The sequence below is a fragment of the Acipenser ruthenus genome, chromosome 1 (genome assembly GCF_902713425.1).
Source record: "Acipenser ruthenus chromosome 1, fAciRut3.2 maternal haplotype, whole genome shotgun sequence".
In the NCBI taxonomy this organism is placed as follows: Eukaryota; Metazoa; Chordata; class Actinopteri; order Acipenseriformes; family Acipenseridae; genus Acipenser; species Acipenser ruthenus.
The window spans coordinates 105,723,710-105,743,223 of record NC_081189.1 but is presented as its reverse complement, the minus strand read 5'-3'; the positions used below and the strand labels follow the sequence as shown (position 1 = coordinate 105,743,223).

Genomic DNA, 19,514 nt, shown 5'->3' with positions numbered 1-19,514 from the left:
CTCCGGTAATTCCAGATAGAACCAGATTTTGTTTAATGGGGGAGGAGGTGTAGATATGAAGCAAATTATAGAATCCCTAAACCCAAGACAGAAAGCATGTATTGTTTCATCAGGGAGAATGTTTAATACAAGCGCCATCTACTGGCTCATGAGATGGTTTTAAAATTTCAGGCTTACAGTTCATGACCTTCTTTTTTACATTCCACCTTGTTTGCAATAGTAAATATAGGAAGTTATTCAAGTGAATCCAGAAAAAATAAAAATAAATAATCTTGTCATACAGTTGACACATCCAACTGAAATCCATAAATTTCAAATAAGAAAACACAAATACACTGGTGTTCATTATTAGTTTGCTTCTGGTATCTACCCTGTGTCTGTTACCATAATGAACCACTGAAGTCATCCTAAAAGATTGTAAACATAGGCACATCAAATAAAAAAAAGCATACTTGGTCCAAAAATACATTAGAATCAGTTTGGTTTCACCTCCTCTTCCCCCATCTATTGAAGTGTTGCTGTCTAATTGGTTGTTGTATAAATAGATAAACCACATCCGGCAGTTCTGTTCCTTTTGGCAGCGAGATGAGATTTCTCTAGATTCAAATGACAGCTGTATTTTTTTACTTTCTGAGTGCACAATACGGCTTTGCTATGTTTAGGTAAACAGAATCTATCAACATTTCAAGTCAAATGTCAGGAACAAATTCTAAACAAATACAGGAAGACTGAAAGCACATACTTATTTATTCAGTGGAAAGAAATAAGTTGCGGTGTCAGCTGAAACAAACAAACAAAACAGACAAACAAAAACACAAGTAGTTAAGCAAGCTTTGTTTATTACAGGAGAGTCAGCAAGGGATAAAACAACTATTGATTTCAAGAGAAGGGTGCATGGTTTGCGGACGATTACCTTTTATAACAGGTTCAGTTTGAAACCATCATAAAGCAACCAAACAGGTCAGTTCCCCAGTATAAACATTTACTCTGCAACTCAGATGAACATGTATACTGTACTTTTGCTGTTTGCAAGTTAGATGACATTTTACACAGTAAATTATATAATAATTTTAGCCTGTAGTGTAAATGCCCGAACACAAATTACAGGTCAAGTTTTAATTTAATAAAAAAAAATATCTGAAAGTTAATAATTTCCCATTTTTCCAAAAAAAAAGTTTGGAATGCACTCCGTTGATGGCTTTGACTAGTAATTAATAACACAGATGCTACATTATTTTCATCTGATCAGGTATTCAGACATGAGTCATTTGTGCAACTGTGGCTGTCATTTATCATATGCCTCCCTTTTTAATGTAGTTAAAAACAACATTAAATATTAAACAGTCACACCAAACTGCACACTTCGAATGTTAATGAAGTCAAATCACACTGCAAAAGTTAGATACCATGTTGATCTTCATTTTCAGCCTCAGAAGAACTGCCAATCTTCAGCATTAACCAACGTACAACTGCAACTCCCTGCAAATACAGCAATCATTCATTCTCCCCAATATTGACTCATTTCACAATGACTTACTGTGAATGTCAAATCTTTTTATTGTGGTGCATATGCACGAAGAATCAAAACATATTAGATTATCTTTTTAACCCTCATAAGATTATTTATTCCATTTTTTAAAAACTATTTGACCTCATCCCTCCAAAATACCATTTAACAGTCTGTCATTTCACAAAATCAATTTTTGAGAACATTTCTCTTTCTTTTATTCTTGTTTAAAAGCAATATTTTTAGAGGTGGTTTGCGTGTGTGCAGTGACAGGGACCTTCTGACACAACACCTCCCATTGCTTCTTGTTGGAATTATTTATGATGTTAACATTTTGATAAAAGAGAATGTGGCGGTTCCCATTCTATCTTAACCCTTTTCATGTCCACGGGGGAGATCCTTTAATTGGAAAAGATCTGTTAGGGGTTTTATTGCCTGCAGTGAGACAAGCTAGGAAGCGTCCATCTTAGACCCTGGGAAGCATGAGTTTTAGAATCACAGCGGGTACAGTGGGATCACTTTACCATTTATTAATATCGTGACCATATGGTTACAGCTCATTCAGTGGGCTTATCAATTGCTTTAGGTTTAGTTTGTTAAGGAGTGTGACAGGTTGTGAGCGGTGTAGTGCAAAGGATGTACAATGTACAAACAGAATTCAATCCAATCCAAAATCAAAAATAATAATCCACCTTTCTACCAGCGATGGTATCAGGGTAAAACAGAAAGGGTCCAGTCTCTAGAAAACAAATAAAACGACACTCCTCAACCACAATCCTCCATGCATGAAAATGTGCTCTTCTCCTCCAGGGTTTGTGGTGCGTGCGCTGTGCTGTGCTGTGCTGTGCTGTGCTGTGTTGTGTTGTGCTGTGCGGTGATGGCGTGCTCTGGGGTTTGTGCTGGCTTTGTAGCTACAGCCTCCCGTCCTCCGGCTCCTCTGCAGAATACACAAAAACAAACACGTAATAAAACAAAACACAATAACTCCGGCTGGTCGTTTAACCTCTCAGCCCAAGGGGGGGTTTGACGTAGCTGCTTCCCCTTTGTACCCAGCAAACTCGTCCCTGCAGTCAGCACGTCGCCACGGTTTCTCCAATAGAGGGCTGCCCCGCAGCTGACTGCAATGGAATCATCCTGAGTACTTGCAGCTACGCGCCCCTCCTAATATGGTCACCTTCCGGTTTCCACCTACCACCGAGGTGGTAGATCTAGGATGCAGCATACCTTCCCCCTTACACAGCGCCCTTTCTAATCGGGAGGGAGATTTACAGCATCAATCCTTTCTCTCTTTATCACAAGGAGTTAATGTACAAAACAATAATAGCATGCAAAATAACCCTGGCAGTCTGAAACCAAGCCGGGCCCCACAGCAGGGGACAGCTGGAATGATCTGTGGCTGGCTTGGAATCAGCTTCCATGAGTTTGAGGAGTTAATTGAATGATAGGCAACAGATGCTGCTAGCATAGGACACATAGTTTGCTTATTAATTAGTAATTGCCTCGTTTGGCCAGCGCCTGTGGCATATCTGGGCCGCAATAGAGATCCTTTATAAAAGGTTTATTTTTCTGTGTTCGAAAAAATGGCTTGGATCACCTGAATGGAGTGGTGAAATGCCATATAAATCTGAAAGTATCCCATTGGAAGAGAAGCACTGGAGGTACAGTGAATGAACAGTCGGTGGCTTTGTGCCTGGGTGCTCCATAACCTTGGTACCTCGGTGCTTCAGCATCCTCAGTGCCTCGAGAGCTACATGCCTCTGTGCTTCGATGCCTCGAGGCCTTTCAAGCCCTGTGCAGCAGTGCCCTTGGTGCCACGCTGCCCCAGAGCCTCGGTACCTCAGTGTTTCGGCATCCTCGGCGCCTTGAGAGCTACACACCTCGGCGCTTCGAGGCCTTTCGAGCCCCACTCTTTGGTGCCCTCAATGGCCTCAGAGCTACACGCCTCGGCGTCTCGATGCCTCGAGGCTTTTCAAGCCTGTGCAGCGGTGCCTTCGGTGTCACACTGCCCCAGAGCCTCGGTACCTCGGCCCTTCGACGCCCTCTGTGCCTCAAGGACTCCACATCTTGGAGCTTCGACGCTTTCAAGGTTTTTTGAGCTCCGCGCATTGCACCCTCGGTGATCTCTGTGCCCGTGCGCCTGGTCCATGTGGACCAGGCGAGGGATATTGTCAAATGACCGAAATACTCAAGCACTTGAGCAGGCAGCAGGTCCCCCCTGCGTCTGCCGCAGCTCCACCAGCGCTTGCTCCAGAGCATACCCCGGTTTCGCCAGTGGTTGCTGCAGAGGTTGACCTACAGGACATGGTGATGAGCGAGGAGGAACAGGATGCGCTCTCCCTAGCAGCTTCCTGGGATGAGTAGTCCTTCTTGCGGACGGAGACTCAGGACCCAGACCTGATTCAGGTAATGGCCCCCAGCTCCGAGCTCGCCTCAGAGCCTGAGATTCCAGTGCCCTTGAACTTGGTTCAGGCACTGATGGAAAGGGCTGCCAACTTCCTCCAGGTACCCTGGAAGGCAAGTTCTGAACAGCGCAGGTCTGTTTTCAGCGCAGACTTCGACCCCCCAGCCTTTTCCGGCGTTCCCGGATTTCCTGGAGGAGGTCAAATGCTCTTGGCAACACCTGGCATCAGCACCCAGCATGTCCAAGAGCACAGCCACACTTGCCTCCATGGAGGGAGCAGAGGTGGTAGGGTTTGCGCAGTTCCCTCCGGTGGACTCCTCCATAGCGGCCCTAGTGCGAGCCCCTCCCCGTGGGAAGCCTGTCCAAAGATCCCGTATGCCCTAATGGCCAATGCAGGATCACGGAAGCTCACCTGAAAAAGGCGTACGCCGCAGAAGCACAGCAAGGCCTCCAAGGCAGCCTCTGTCCCAGCAGGGGCCCTGAAGGCTTGTGGCCTCAGACCCACCCGTTCGCACAACACCATCTGCACTACTGGAGCAGTTGAACCTCAGATTCCTGGGTGCTCGCCACAGTACACACTGGCTACGCACTACAATTAATTCCACTCGGGACCTCCTCCCTTTCAAGGGATCATGGTCACATCCGTGAACGACCCTCTCCAGGCCTGGGCCCTCAAACAAGAGGTAGAAACCCTACTTCAAAAACAAGCCATCTATCATGTAGAACACACATCTAAAAGAGGTTCTACTCGAGGTATTTCTTGGTGCCAAATAAGGACGCCGGCCTTCGCCCCATCCTAGAGCTGAGACACCTCAACGGGTTCTTGAGGGAGAGGAGGTTCCAGATGGGCAAACATCCTCCAGTCTGTCCGGCCGGGCGACTAGTTTACAACAGTGGACCTGAAGGATGCGTATTTTCACGTCTCCATCCGTCCAGTGCACAGGAAATATCTCTGCTTCGCCTTTCAGGGGAATGTCTTCCAGTTCTCTGTGCTGCCATTCGGCCTCTGCTTAGCCCCTACACGTTTTCAAAGTGCATGGATGCCATCCTAGCTCCCTTGCAGCTGATCAGGGTGATGAATTACCTGGACGACTGGTTGATTTGTTCCCAGTCCCAGGAAGGAACAGTGGCCCACAAAGCGATTGTGACGGAGCATCTGTCGAGGCTGGGTTTCATTGTCAACGATGCAAAAAAGCCAATTAACAGCGGTGCAGAGTGCAGTCTATTTGTGTCTCTGGCTGGATTCCCTTGCAATGTGAGCCTACATGTCGGGCGACAGGGTAGCTGCTATTCGCAACTGCCTGGCCCTGTTTCAACCAGGGTCCACAGTGCAATTAGTGTCTCGTCTGTGCTGGAAAGCGCTATGCTGGTGGAGGCAAGCCCCTCACTTGAGCGAAGGCGTAAGGATGGGAGTCATTTACAACCATCAGGTGGTGACGACAGACACAGCCAACTCCGGTTGGGGGGCGCTCTGGGCAGGAAGAGGAGTCTGCGGATCCTGGTCGGGCCACTGGACGTTCCTGCACATAAACGCGCTAGAGCTGAGAGCAGTCCATCTCGCGCTCAAACATTTTCTTCCTGTGCTCCGCAACAAACATGTCCTTGTCCTCACAGACAACATGTCAGTGGTTGAATCACCAGGGAGGGCTTCGGTCCCCGGGATTACACCACATAGCCTTTCGGCTACTGATCTGAGTCCCTCTGGGCTGTACATCTCCTGGGAGTGGTGAATTGGGCTGCGGACCTCCTCTCCAGGGAGGGTCCTCAAACTGCACCCTCAGGTGGTGCAGCGCATTTGGGAACGCTTCGGGGAAGCCCAGGTCAATCTCTTTGTTATGTTGGGTAATTCATTTAGCTTTAGCTGAATAAATGTTTGGGGAACATACAAATCTAATACCATAAATGTAAAAAGTAATTCAAATGCCTTGAACTTAATGTGCTGTAGAGTGCTGTGACAGTGTTTTGAAAGTACAGTCTGTAGTTTTGAAGGTAGAAGTGGAGTGTTATGAATGTGACCTGTGTGTTTTGAAAGTCACCAGTAAAGTTTGTTTTGAACGTACACTAAAAGCACTCAGTGTTTTGAGCGTAATACACCGAGTTAAATGGGGTGGATTTCAAAATGTTAGGGGGGAATGGCAAAAAAGACCCTTTTGCACATAAAAAAGGTAAAACATATTTACTACTATTTACATGTTTAAACATTTTTAAACAGTTTGTGTGGCGTTCGGGAAGTTGTCCTGCCAAAACTTGGAAAAAACATTATACATCCTAAAATAGATACACAAATGCCCTGTTTTCCTAAAAGCTAAATCTGTGTATACAGCTGAACTTATCAGAATTGTAATTTGTTCATTATTCTAAGATGTCATCATCAGAAAATCAATTTCTAATTCATTCAGATATATTAGTTTTCATTTCTGATACATTAGTTTTGGGAAAGCTTGATCTCATGTAAACGTACTGAATATTTAAAAGAAAATGCATAAAAAGAGTTAGAATTACCTTGCTCTGTCCTTATATTGTCTTGATGAGTTAGAATAATGTCCATCATGATTTCGGCACAAATCGGGCCCATATCTAAACAGTATTTTTGGATGCCAGCATCAGCAGTCCGCAACAAGATATATTATTATTAATTGTCAGGTTGCTGTTTTGTGACTGTGGTGAAAGGATTTCATCAGAAGCAGCATAAGAAGAGCCACCGTGTTCGTCAGAGCCATTGTCAGTGTAGGCCGGAGTATCAAGGAACATTACTGCTCACTCACGAAGCAGTTAGTGGTGCGGCAGCGCTGTTACGAAGTAACTGCTTATACTAGGCAGTTTTACACTGGTTGCAACAACTTCAGGTTTACGTTTGAGCTTATGAGCGCTGCTTAAATGTTGTTTCATGATTTTGTGCAAATCACTTGCTGACAGCGATTCTTCACTTCCTCTCGTCTGCGCCTGCATCGCACACGCATCCGAGGCTGACAGTGACACAGTGAGTTTTGAGAGTCGCTTTAATTTTCTGAGTCGCAGGTTTTTTTTGTAATAAGTGACGTGACTTCAATATTTAAAAATGCTGGTAGGAGTGGTTTTGGTGATTGACTGTTGTCAATGTATATGCACGTCATTAGAAAGAAATATGGAATTTGTATAAACACCGCCATCCCCTCCCTCTGAAATGGGTTGGGCTTGAGTTTTGGGCTTGTTTTGAAAGGCAGTGCCACTTTTTTTTCTCATGAGACTTGGCAACACTGCACATGCTTGTAAAGGCCAATAGTGTGTAAGAAAAACATATGCTATAAAGACAGAAACATAAGCTATAAAGACAGAATAAAAAAAAGTACACACCTTTCAAATAATACATGTATCATCACATTCTTTAAATATACATATTCTCTATGAAATGTATCGCAATGTGTACATTTAAACAAATATATATTTAGGTCGTTATGGGCCCCTTCCGAGTGTGGGCCCGGCACCGTGGCGCCATTGTAAATCCGCCACTGCTTCTAATGGTTGGTTATCTGTAAAAAATGTAAATCTGTTTTTTTTTGTGAATTAGTGGCCATTATGGCCCCTCCAGGGGGAAGACCCTGTCTCGGTTTTAGTTTTGAAACTTAACCCGGAGACACGGTTTTAAAAGCCAGGAGGACGGGCGCGTCGGTGGAGGACTGTGTGTTGGCTCTGGGAAGCAGTATAGGATATGAAAACATTGTCTCTGCTTTTTTAAACTGAAGAATCAGTAAACAGGGTGGTATAGGAGGTGGATGTTCCTGCCCATCCACTCTGTGGCCTCCCTGTTAGCAGGGTGACGATTTCAAACGTGCCACCCCGACCTGAAGAACGAGCTGCTGGTTGCCGAGCTGAGCCGCCACGGGAAGCGTACATCCTTACTCTTGATTATGTTGTTTTTGTGACTGCAGATTTTATGAGGTCTTACAGCTGCATAGCGCAAGGGCACATTCAGTGTATCCTGGAGGAAAACCTGCTGAAGTCTGCAAGAGACCTGGGACTTGGGAGAAGATTCATCTTCCAGCAGGACAATGACCCCAAACATACAGCCAAAGCCACACTGGAGTGGATTAAAAACAAAAAGGTCAATGTCCTGGAGTGGCTCAGTCAAAGCCCGGACCTCAATCCAATTGAGAATATGTGGAAATAGTTGAAAATTGCTGTTCACCAAAGGTCCCCATCCAACTTGACGGAGCTTGAGCAATTTTGCAAAGAAGAATGGGCAAAAATTGCAGTGTCCAGATGTGCAAAGCTGGTAGAGACTTATCCAAATAGACTCATGGCTGTAATTGCTGCCAAAGGTGCCTCTACCAAATATTGACTCAAGGGGGTGAATACTTATGCAATCAATTATTTTCTGTTTAGTATTTGTTATTAATTTAGAACAATTTGTAGATTTTATTTTTCACTCTGACATTTTATATATATATATATATATATATATATATATATATATATATATATATATATATATATATATATATATATATATATATATATATATATTTTAACAGAATATTAACCCTTTGACAGTGGGTTTGCACTGGGTAGTGTTGGGTAGTTCTGTGCCCCATTCTGCCTCGCGAGGGTTGCTAGCAGAATAGATTGCTTAGAGTCGCTGGGGAGCTTGGAGGATGAAGAAAACATTAGGTTCCTGCACTGTATTTGATACATGCATTCTTTACAGTATCCTGCTTTTTATTTATTTATATTTATTTTTTAATGCACTGTTGACAGGTTCAAGTCTTTCTATATAACTTACCAGTGTTGTCTTGCCAGCTTCACCTTCAACATGTCACTCATTACTCCTCAGATTTCTAAAACCAACAATGTTTTCTATAGGGTAACAAACCCATTAAATAGCAAATGCATAGACTTTGATGATTCTTAAACAAAGAAATATTGAAACAATCTGATAGAAAACAGAATTGTTAGGAAATGTTATATTCATTTGAAATGCTGGGTATTGTATGACATGCTGGTATGTACTCTGCCTCAAAACAGTTTTTTTTTTTGTTGTTATACATATTATAAATAAATAAGTAAGCTAGTTCAATTCCACCCTGAAAAAAACAGAAAAAAACAAGATAACTGTTATATAGCACAACCCTTTTAATTTAAGTTAAAAACAATAAATACACATGGTAGGGGACTGTGTACATGTTGACAATATGAATCCAAGTCCTGCTTCAAACAATAATTTTAATTGAACACAAAAGTTAATATCAGCTGTTTTCTTTACCCTCATAAAACATTTAGGAATAGGCCTTAAAAGTTTTTGAAAAATAAACCTTTTTTTTTGTTTCTTGTCCTTGAATGCTGATGGTCTGAGCGCCTCTGGCCCGTGTGCAAACAGACAGGATTCAGAGGGGATGGGTTAGCCATCTGGATGATTCACAAAGAACCAACATAACCACGTCTTCAAAACCGCAGAGGACAGCTTTCTTTTCCAATCAGGCTTGGCTTTCCTGCCTCCAGTCACGATTTCAAACTCTCTCACTGAGAACTGCCCATTAATAAAATAATAATGATCCATCGGCCATTAAATAACTTCAACAATGTAAATGTCAAAAACGTTATAGGTGGCACAGGATATGGAAAAATCATTAGGCAGAAAGCCACTGAAAAATAGCATGTTTGGACAGAGAAAGAAAAATGAGCAGCAATTATATTGAATTGCTATCAGAGTCTGTTAAACAAAAGTTAACAAAAATTGCAGTAAACTTAAGAGAAGCTATCTCTCATGTTGGTGCAACTTCTACCATAGGCTGCAGTTTTAAATGTGGAAATGCAAGGCAAAAAATAAAAATTATATACTGTAATGTACTTCCCCCAGCGTCATAACCTTTGTTATAAAGATATTAACAATGTTTACTTTTAAAGGCATTAAAGCTAATGACATTTTTTCATAAATCTTACCACTTGTACTTCCATTCGCACACATGTACTATATGTTCATTTTAAAAACTGTATCTGGTACCAAACTAGGTATGGAGTCAAAGCATGTCAGTGGTCACAAAGCATGTCAGTAATTCGGTGATGCATATGCTGGTTAATGACAGGAAACTAAGCACTGAAGGGGCAGAGAGAATTAAACTAATTCTTGCTTTGGTGCCCCAAGAACAGATTTAAATCATCAGAGAATTATGGTCAATGGATTTTGTTGATTTCTGGGACACTGTAAACAAATATCAAATACCAAAATTGCACATGTGAGACCTAAATATAGAATGGAATTCCACAACAGGTAAGGTTTGTCGCTAGCTTTAACCACTTTGACGAGGTGTTGCTTCTCCCTTATAAAGGCATTGAAACATTTTTTAAATGTTTTCATAATCTTGAACCCTTTAGAATGTCCATGCAGCTAAGAACATTGTCCAAAGCTGAAAAAAGGACTAACAAGAGGTTAGGCTACAACTGCCCAATGTGTGTCAGATTGTAAAAGATTTTTACCAATTACAGGAATATAATGACCATATTAAAACATATAGTTTTGTTTCTAGATATGTTTCTGCTATAATAAACAGTTCATTACCTCTGAATATCTGATGGTTGTTTTTAAGCAGTCTCTGTAAGCCTCCACATTCATTTTTCGAGTATTGCAATGTCTCTTTGTCTAAGAGCTCTGCCACCTCTTGGACAGAAAGGCTTCCTGTAGAGAAAAAGTACATTTTAAACTAAGTTATTTCATGGTAATCTTAACAGCTGATAAAGAAAAGTTTAAAAAGAAAAAGTTGATTCATGTCTAGTGATTGGTTGAACAGATAATACTGGTTGGTAAAGAGATTGCTTGTAGTGGTACGAATTCAGCAAGAAAAAAAATATTTAATAAAAACAAAACGCAATATGAATTATTTTAGCCATCTTTCTATTTTATTTCGGAAGATGTTTTTGGACTGCTCTAGGAGTGTCCATCACACGAGCCACGAGTCGTAATTTATATTCCAGAAAGGGATTTTGGCTGACATTCAAATCTGTCAAGTAAAACTTAGTGCACACATACAACTGTGCTGGTTATTGCCTGTCCTCCAACTGCTTTGGCCAATCCATTTCATCAGTCTGGAAGGTTTCCAACAAGCGGGAACATTCCTTAAAGTATCTTTTATAACTGACCTAGTAAGACTTAAGTAGGAAATTAAATGTTTTTAAATAGATATTTAAAATAATAATAATAATACATTTCATATATTTAATAAATTACATATTTAGATAACTCATTAATTTGTGGATAGTTTCAAATTACAAAACTACCTACAGTATATAATGTGTTGTGTAGTTTTTATCGAGAGGAACGGTAGTTCCTCGCGCCAAGTTACAGCGATTACAGCATAGTGCGAGAACTGCCAGTGACCAGGCCCGGTGGCAGCATGAACACTGTGGGGGGGGGGGCATCCACTTATTTAGGGCGGGCTCATTTTAGAAAAGACAAATCAATTAGCTTGTATTCTCGCATTCCAAGCAAGCAAGGGACATTATGGACCTCAAGGCCCAGATGGCCCAGGTTCTAGAGCTCTTGGCTACAGGTGCCGGCAGCCCAGGCCCCTGTCCAGGCCCCGTTGCAGCCCCAATTGCCATACCCCCCCTCCCCCAGGGGAGTTCAGGGTGGATGGGAAGAGGCGTCTCAGCTGGCGCAAGAGGACACGCTCTCCCTAGCGGCCTCTGGGGAAGGGACCTCCTTCTTCTCTGACATGCAGGTGTGCGAGACCCCTGCTGAGAAAGAACCTGGCTTCGAGGTAGCCTCAGAAGCCAGTGCCCCCACCCCGTTGTCTAGCTCGGTTTCGGCACTTATGGGACGTGCTTTCCTACAGGTCCCCTGGACGCCAGCGGCAGAACCACACCGGTCCATTTTCCGGACGCAGGCAATGGCTCCTTCCCGGCTTTCCCAGACTTCATGGTGTGCTAAAACAGGCCGCACTGCTTGTCTCTTTAGAAGGTGCGGATAAGCTTGGCCTAGCGGGGTTCCCCCCGGTAGACTCCACCATCGCAGCCCTAGTTAAGGCCCCGCCGGTGGGTGGGTTGGCTAGAGAGCCGGCGTGCCCGAACCCTCAATGTAAGGTGATGGAAACGCATCTCAAGCGAGCATATGCAGCAGAGGCGCGGGCAACTCGCCTGTCTAATACAACAAGTGTGCTTACTGCTACATGGACAGTGTATTGCGCGAGGCCCCGCTCCCTGAGGCGATGACCACAGAGTTAAGTCTTATGTCCGGCACACTGCTGCAGATCTCCGGTCTCCAAGGGGAAGCTCTTGGCCGGAGCCTGGCTAGCTTGATCATGGCTCGTAGACAGCTGTGGCTGTCATAAGGCTGCACTGCCTGACACACCTATATCCCCAGGACATACCTTTGGGCCAACCGTGGAGGAGATCTTACACAGAGCCCACCGGGAATGCGAGGCATCCCGTCAGGTGGTCACATTGCCCCCTCCCAGCGGGGCAGGTCGAGCTGCTGGTGAGCTCCTCAGACGCGGACTGTCACTAGAACAATTCCAGTCCCCACGGCTCCGCTGGGTGACCTAAGGCATCGCCTACAGGGCACACCAGCAGCAAGCAACTGGGCCCAACCGGGCCCAACCGACAGGCAGAGGGAATGCAGGACGTGGCCAGTCCACACACCATCGACACAGGAGGAGTTTTCAGGGCCAGCGCCCTAAACAGACATCCCAAACTGCCACCCCAAACTGCCCCGCCTCAGCCTCGGCAGCCCAAGCAGGGCCCCTGGAGGCTGACGGCCTCAGACCCCCTTTTCAGCACAACAGCTGCAGTACTGGCAGGCTTGCACCTTAGACTCCTGGGTGCTCGCCACCGTGCAAAATGGTTACGCGCTTCGGTTCCGCTTGGGACCTCCTCCCTTTCGAGGCATCATAAATACTTTCATGATAGGCCCTCTCCAGGCCTCGTTACTTCAGAAGAAAGTGGCCGCCTTGCTGTGCAAGCGAGCCATTTGTCTCCTAGACCCCACCTTTTTCCATTTTATGGTACCCAAAAAGGATGGCAGCTTTCGCCCCATCTTAGACCTGAGGCTCCTCAACGGGTTCTTAAAAGAAGGGAGGTTCCAAATGCTGACACACCGTCACATCCTCCAGTTCGTCCAGTCAGGCTACTGGTTCACCACCGTGGACTTACGGGACGCGTACTTTCACGTTCTCATTCATCCAAAGCACAGAAAGTATCTCCGGATCAGAGTAATAAACTATCTCGACGAATGGTTGATCTGTTCCCAGTCGCGAGAGGGAGCAGTGGCCCACACGGCGGTCGTGACAGAGCATCTGGCGAAGCTGGGCCTCACCATCAATGATGCAAAGAGTCAGCTTACACTGGTGCAGTGCACTTTGTACCTGGGGCTCCAGCTGGACTCCATTACAATGCGCGCATACCTGTCGGACGACAGAGTTGCAGCTATCCAGGGTTGCCTCTCCCTGTTTCAACAGGAATCGCAGGTCACCCTCCTATTGTGCCAGAAACTATTGGGTCTGATGGCCGCAGCCATATTGGCCATACAAACGTGGCTCAATGCGTTCCACCTTAATGCCAAACGCGACAGACACCGTCGGCTGACTGTGTCTCACGCGTGCTCGGCAGCTCGACGCTGGTGGAGGACGACCTCTCACCTGCGTGAAGGTGTGCGAATGGGAGTAGTGTTGAACTGCCAAGTGATTACAACAGACACCTCCAACTTGGATTGAGTAGCGGTCTGAGAAGGCAGGGGAGTACGCGGATCCTGGCCGGACCGCTGGACATACCTGTACATAAACATACTGGAGCTGCAAGCTTCAGGGTATTGACAAGGGCTCAGAGGCACTTGCTGTCCCTACGGGTGATGCACTTTCTCTGAGCGGTGAGCTGGGCAGCGGACCTCCTCTCCAGGAGCGGCCCGCATCCGTCACAGTGGCAACTCCACCCTCAGATAGTGGAGCGCATATGGGAACAGTTTGGGAAGGCGCAGGTCGATCTCTTGCCTCGGCAGAGACGACGCATTGCCCCCTATAGTACTCCCTCCACCGCTTAGGCTGTCCACTCGGCGTAGACGCCCTAGCGCACAAATGGCCCAAAGTGTTTTTGTACACTTTCCCGCCTATACCACTGCTCCTGGCTTTTCTCGAAAAAGTCAGGTTAGAGAAAGCATAATTTCTCCTAGTGGCCCCCAAGTGGCCCAGGAGAGTCTGGTTTTCGACCCTGTGCCAGCTGTTGCACTGCCAGCCCTGGGAGATTCCACTTCACATGGATCTCCTCAGTCAGACGAAAGGCTCTCTTTGGCACCCAGAACCGGGCAGGTTCCGGCTATGGGTCTGGCCCCTGAAAGGGACTGCTGGATAGCCTTAGGGCTATCAGATGCGGTTGTGGGTACGTTGCAGAGCACTAGGGCAGACTCCACTAGGTCTTTATATACCTATAAGTGGAGGTGTTTCCAGGCTTGGTGTCTGGCTAGAAGCCATGACCCCATATCTTGCCCTATGCCAGTCATCTTACAGTTTTTTCAAGAACTGCTTGATGCTGGTAGTTCACCTTCCACTTTGAAGGTGTATTTAGCGGCTATCTCTGCTTGCCATGCCCCCGTAGATTCAATGTGTCCGGGCGCGCACTTTATGGCTACTTGTTTTCTTAAAGTTGCTCGCCGATTACGCCCTCCTAGGGGGACTGTTCTCCCCCAATGGAGCCTTAATGTTGTACTGGAGGCTCTCACGAAGGCCCCGTTTGAGCCCATACACTCCATAGAGTTGTAGTATCTGTCTATGAAGACAGCCTTCCTCTTAGCTATCACCTCCGCTAAGCGGGTCAGTGAGCTGCAGGCGCTGTCTGTGCACAGTTCCTGCATGCGTATTTGGGAGGATGGCAGCAGGGTGTCTCTGCTCACCAACCTTGCTTTCCTCCCCAAGGTGATCGCAGTCTTCCACATTAATCAGTCTGTGGAATCTGAGTCCTTCCATCCACCTCTGTTTGCTTCAACGGAGGATGAGAGATTAAATTTCCTCTGCCCAGTGCAGGCATTGAGATGCTACGTGCATAGGACAAGAGCTCTGCGTCAATCTGACCAGCTCTTCGTCTGTCACGGGACTCGGACCCTAGGACAGCCCATCTCTAAGCAGTGTCTGTCAGATTGGATTGTGGATACAGTCTCAACTGCATATAATAGTGCTGGCTTGCCACCACCTGGTGGGGTAGCCGCACACTCCACTAGAGGGTTGGCTACATCTTGGACCCTCTTCAGAGGTGCCTCGATGTCTGGTATTTGTACTGTGGCTAGCTGGGCTACGTCGCATACTTTCTCTGGGTTCTACTGTCTTAATGTGGTAGACCCTGCCCTGCCTTCATTAGGCACGAGGGTCCTTGAGGGTGTAAGTTCACACCGCTAACCCCTGGGTTAGACTGTGCTAGTGCATCCCTCATATGCTGCCATTCCTTCTCCCTCGCGACGGCTCTGGTATACATTATCCCACACGTAATGTCATTGGTGGTCGTCTTCGAATTTAAAGGGAACGTTAGGTTACTTACTGTAACCCTGGTTCCCTGAAAGAGAAGACGACCATCAACCACGAGGTCGCATCGGTTGCCCTCACGGGTTCGATGGAAAAAGAGAAATGGCTTTCTTTGGATGAGAGTTTTATCCCCTCGGTGGGCGGGACCGAGTGCATCATCCAAGGAAGGGGCCTACCGGCAGCTCTGGTATAGAGAGCTCAGCAATACCTACCCAGTGGGCAGGCATAACCCATACGTAATGTCATTGGTGGTCATCTTCTCTTTCAGGGAACCAGGGTTACGGAAGTAACCTAACGTTATAAATCCCGAGTCGAAAGTGAGGGCACTAACGAAAGTCAAGGTCAACTATCAAGGTAGAGCCATCATCGAGAGGTCACTATCACTATTAGAAAATTATTTTACCATTGTTTTCTTTAAAAAAAAAAAAAACACACCTTAAACCCAAATTTTACTGATTCTTCGGGTACCTTTCCGCTGAGTAAAGACGTTCTAAGAAAATAGTCCTGAAACATTTTAAAATAAATAACAAGGATGACATACATATAAAGAGAAAAAAAAATGCATTTTTAATTAGTAAATCGATTTAAATGTTTTATTAACTTGTTAGGGTTTTAAAACCCTATTTATAATCTAGACATTAATGAACGGAGCAATTACTGGACAGTCCGTGTACGATGGAGTCTGAACTACCAATACAATCTCTCATTAAATACCACTCTAAATCCAATCTACATATGAATGGAGCAATGTCTACGTCTCGCTTTGTTGTTGTTGAAAGATGCTGCGTGTGCTCCAGTCGAGCTGACAGTCTGTGATTGGCTCTCGGCAGTTGCAGGTACAGGATTGGCTGCTTCCATCGATCTAAAGTATTGATTGGCTGGTTTTGGTGGTAATAAAATTAATTTGGACCAATTGTGTCTTTGTTTAGTATTTACTGTCTGTCATGTATGTATGTAGTACCCTGGAGTACCATACGGTGTCGCTGTTTTAATGTACGACATTTGTTGTTGCTTGTATGGTACTTGTGGGATTAGAATCAATAAACGTTGTTCATTAGCTACCCACAACCCTGGCTTGAGGTGAAAATATTACATGGTGTCAAAAGTTGACAAATAAAATTGAAGTAAAACTCGAAAAAAAAAAACATGGAGCATATGAGACCACCAACTACTCTGAGCCTAGAAGGAAATCTTGCAGAAAATTGGAGTGTGGATCCAGAAATTCGATTTTTACCTCATAGCGAGTGGCATCGTGGAAAAGTCAGAGAAAATAAAGTGCGCCACTTTCCTCCATATAGCCGGAGATGATACCATCAAGGTATTCAATACTTTTGATTTTGACTATGATGTTGATGATCTGGAAATATTAAAAGAACATTTCAATAGATACTGTGAGCCAAGAAAGAATCTCACGTATTTGAGGCACATTTTTTCACGAGAGCACAGGGACAAACGGAATCAATAGATGCTTATGTGACAGAGCTAAAAAGTAAAGCAAAGGATTGTGAGTTTGAACAACTTACGGATTCAATGATACGGGACAGAATAGTGTGCGGAATCACTAATGACCAGATCAGAGGCAGACTACTCAGAGAACCAGATCTCACGTTAGCGAGAGCAATAGACATTTGCCATGCTAGTGAAGTGAGCCAGAGCCAACTGAAAACGCTTCATGACGAGGTCGAGGTACCCGTGAACAAAGTTCACAAGCAAAAGAAAACTGAGAGAATTTCTTTCTCAGAAAGCAATATAAAGACAAAGACAGTTCACATATACGTAAAAAGAAAACGAGGAGTGATTGCACAAGGTGTGGGTACAAACATGAAATAAAAAAGTGTCCAGCATACGGTCAGAGCTGCAGTGGATGTCACAGAAAAAATCACTTCGCAAAAATGTGCAAGTCAAGCGCGCAAGCAGACAGCAAAAAGATTCACGTCATAGATGGTGAAGGCACAGACGAAATGTTCATTGGAACTATTGAAGTGGAACAGACAAACACATCACGTTGCTCAGTTAGAAGCAGTGAACGTCAACCAAATACAGACCAAGAAAGAACAGTGGTGTGAAACACTGAAAATAAACAGCAAAAAACTTACCGTGAAGCTGGATACAGGGGCAGAATGTAACGTGATATCCATGAGAGACTTGAGATTGCTAAAACTGAGTGGAGAGTCAATGCAAAAATCGTGCTGCAAGTTAGTAACGTATTCTGGTCACCAGATGGCGCCAAAGTGGAGGTAGGGCAGCAGCGTGGAGTAGTGGTTAGGGTTCTGGACTTTTGACCGGAGGGTCGTGGGTTCAGTCCCTGGTGGGGGACACTGCTGCTGTACCCTTGAGCAAGGTACTTTACCTAGATTGCTCCAGTAAAAACCCAACTGTATAAATGGGTAATTGTATGTAAAAATAATGTGATATCTTGTAACAATTGTAAGTCGCCCTGGATAAGGGCGTCTGCTAAGAAATAAATAATAATAATAATAATTTATTCCATTACAACGATGCTGAATATTTGCTATGTGTTGATTACTATTCAAAATACCCAGAGATAGTCAAGCTTGGAGGAACCACTGAAGTCAATCTTCGCAAGACACAGGGTTCCCGATGAGATGTTGTCGGATAATGGAAGGCAGCTAGTCAGTAAAGAACTTCAGGATTTCACAAGCAGCTGGGAGTTCAAACACACCACGTCGAGCCCTGGGTTTCCACAGTCAAACGGTCCAGCTGAGAGAGCAGTTCAGACTGTGAAGAATCTGCTGAAAAAAGCACAATACTGCAACGGAGACCCACACATCGCACTCCTTGAGTAAAGAAACACACCCCTGGACAGAGTAGGTCTATCACCTGCACAGCTACTTATGGGAAGGAGGCTCAAGACAAAGATACCAACCTCAAAGAGACTGTTAAAGCCAGGACTTTACCAGCATGTCAGGAGTCGTCTAGTGAGCAGACAGAAGAAGCAAAAACACTACTTCAACCAAGGTACACAGAAACTATTTGTCATGAAGGAAGGAGAAAGAGTCAGAATCAGATAACAAATGGCAACCAGCTATTGTGCTAGGGAAGCATGACCAGTAAAGGTCATACATAGTGCAAACGCCAAATGAGAATATAGTCAGAAGGAATCGGAGACACTTGCTGAAAACAAGAGAAACAACTTTCCCAGAGACACAACCAGAGACTGTTGAGGACTTACCTTTACCTGCAGAGAGAGTACCTGAGCAGAGTGTCAACCTGGAAGAAAAAATCACCAGAGCGCTCTCCAATGCCATCAACACCAATAGCAAAGAGGAGTACAGAAGGAGTGAAAACTACTCACTTTGGGAGGCCCACCAGGGTGCCAAAACATTATCAGGACTGAGAAAAACAAAGGAGTTATAGAGACTGTAAATAATTCAAACAGACTTAAAGTTGAGTAGAAAAAAAAAGACAGGAAAGTTATGTAATGTATTCGGTGTTGAAAGATTTGTATTTGTTTGTATTGCAACGCTGTAAAGGAAAAACTTGCAATGTATTGGGTTTAAACTGTTCATTTCTTTTTTTGAAAAAAAAAAAGGAAATCTAACAGGGTGTCGCTGTTTTAATGTAAGACATTTGTTGTTGCTTGTACGGAAACTTGTGGGATTAGAATCAATAAACGTTGTTCATTAGCTACCCACAACCCTGACCTGAGGTGAAAATATTTCACTGAACTACGCTTAAAAATACAGCAAGTCAAAAAAGAAAAAGCCAGCACTTGCGCGGATTGATTTTAAATTTGATTCACAGTTGGTGCTGAGACATTCCAGCGGGCATCTACCACTAGAACTGGAAGCTGACGGTACTGAATCAATTTAGAATCTGAAACTGGGGGGGGCACTGGGCCTAAACTGGAAGGGCCAGTCATATCCCAAAAGTATTCAATTTGGCGGTCATCTTCTCTTTCAGGGAACCGGGGTTACATCCGTAACCTATCGTTATTTTTGCTAAAGGTGCAATATATATATAGCTGATTATTATATATTTTAATAGCAGTTTACCTGATGTTGCAATATATTCACAAAGTTTTACTCCGAGGTTGGAAAAACCTCCTGCTGGTGGACTATTAAACCACTGCTGGGGGACTACAACAGACTGCAACATGGGTTAAATTAAACCA

General features: G+C 44.6%; 1 long non-coding RNA gene across 2 annotated transcripts; it reads right to left on the bottom strand.

Annotated features, from left to right (window-relative positions):
• Positions 1-766: 766 nt before the first annotated feature.
• On the bottom strand, positions 767-17,681 carry LOC117420915 (uncharacterized). Of its 2 annotated transcripts, none has more exons than XR_009330517.1 (3): positions 17,476-17,681; positions 10,441-10,557; positions 767-2,444 (listed from the first exon to the last, which is right to left on the bottom strand). It is a non-coding gene; the product is annotated as an uncharacterized LOC117420915 (long non-coding RNA). The 2 variants fall into 2 exon arrangements; XR_004547434.3 differs by lacking the exon at positions 767-2,444 and adding an exon at positions 9,048-9,411.
• Positions 17,682-19,514: the final 1,833 nt, after the last annotated feature.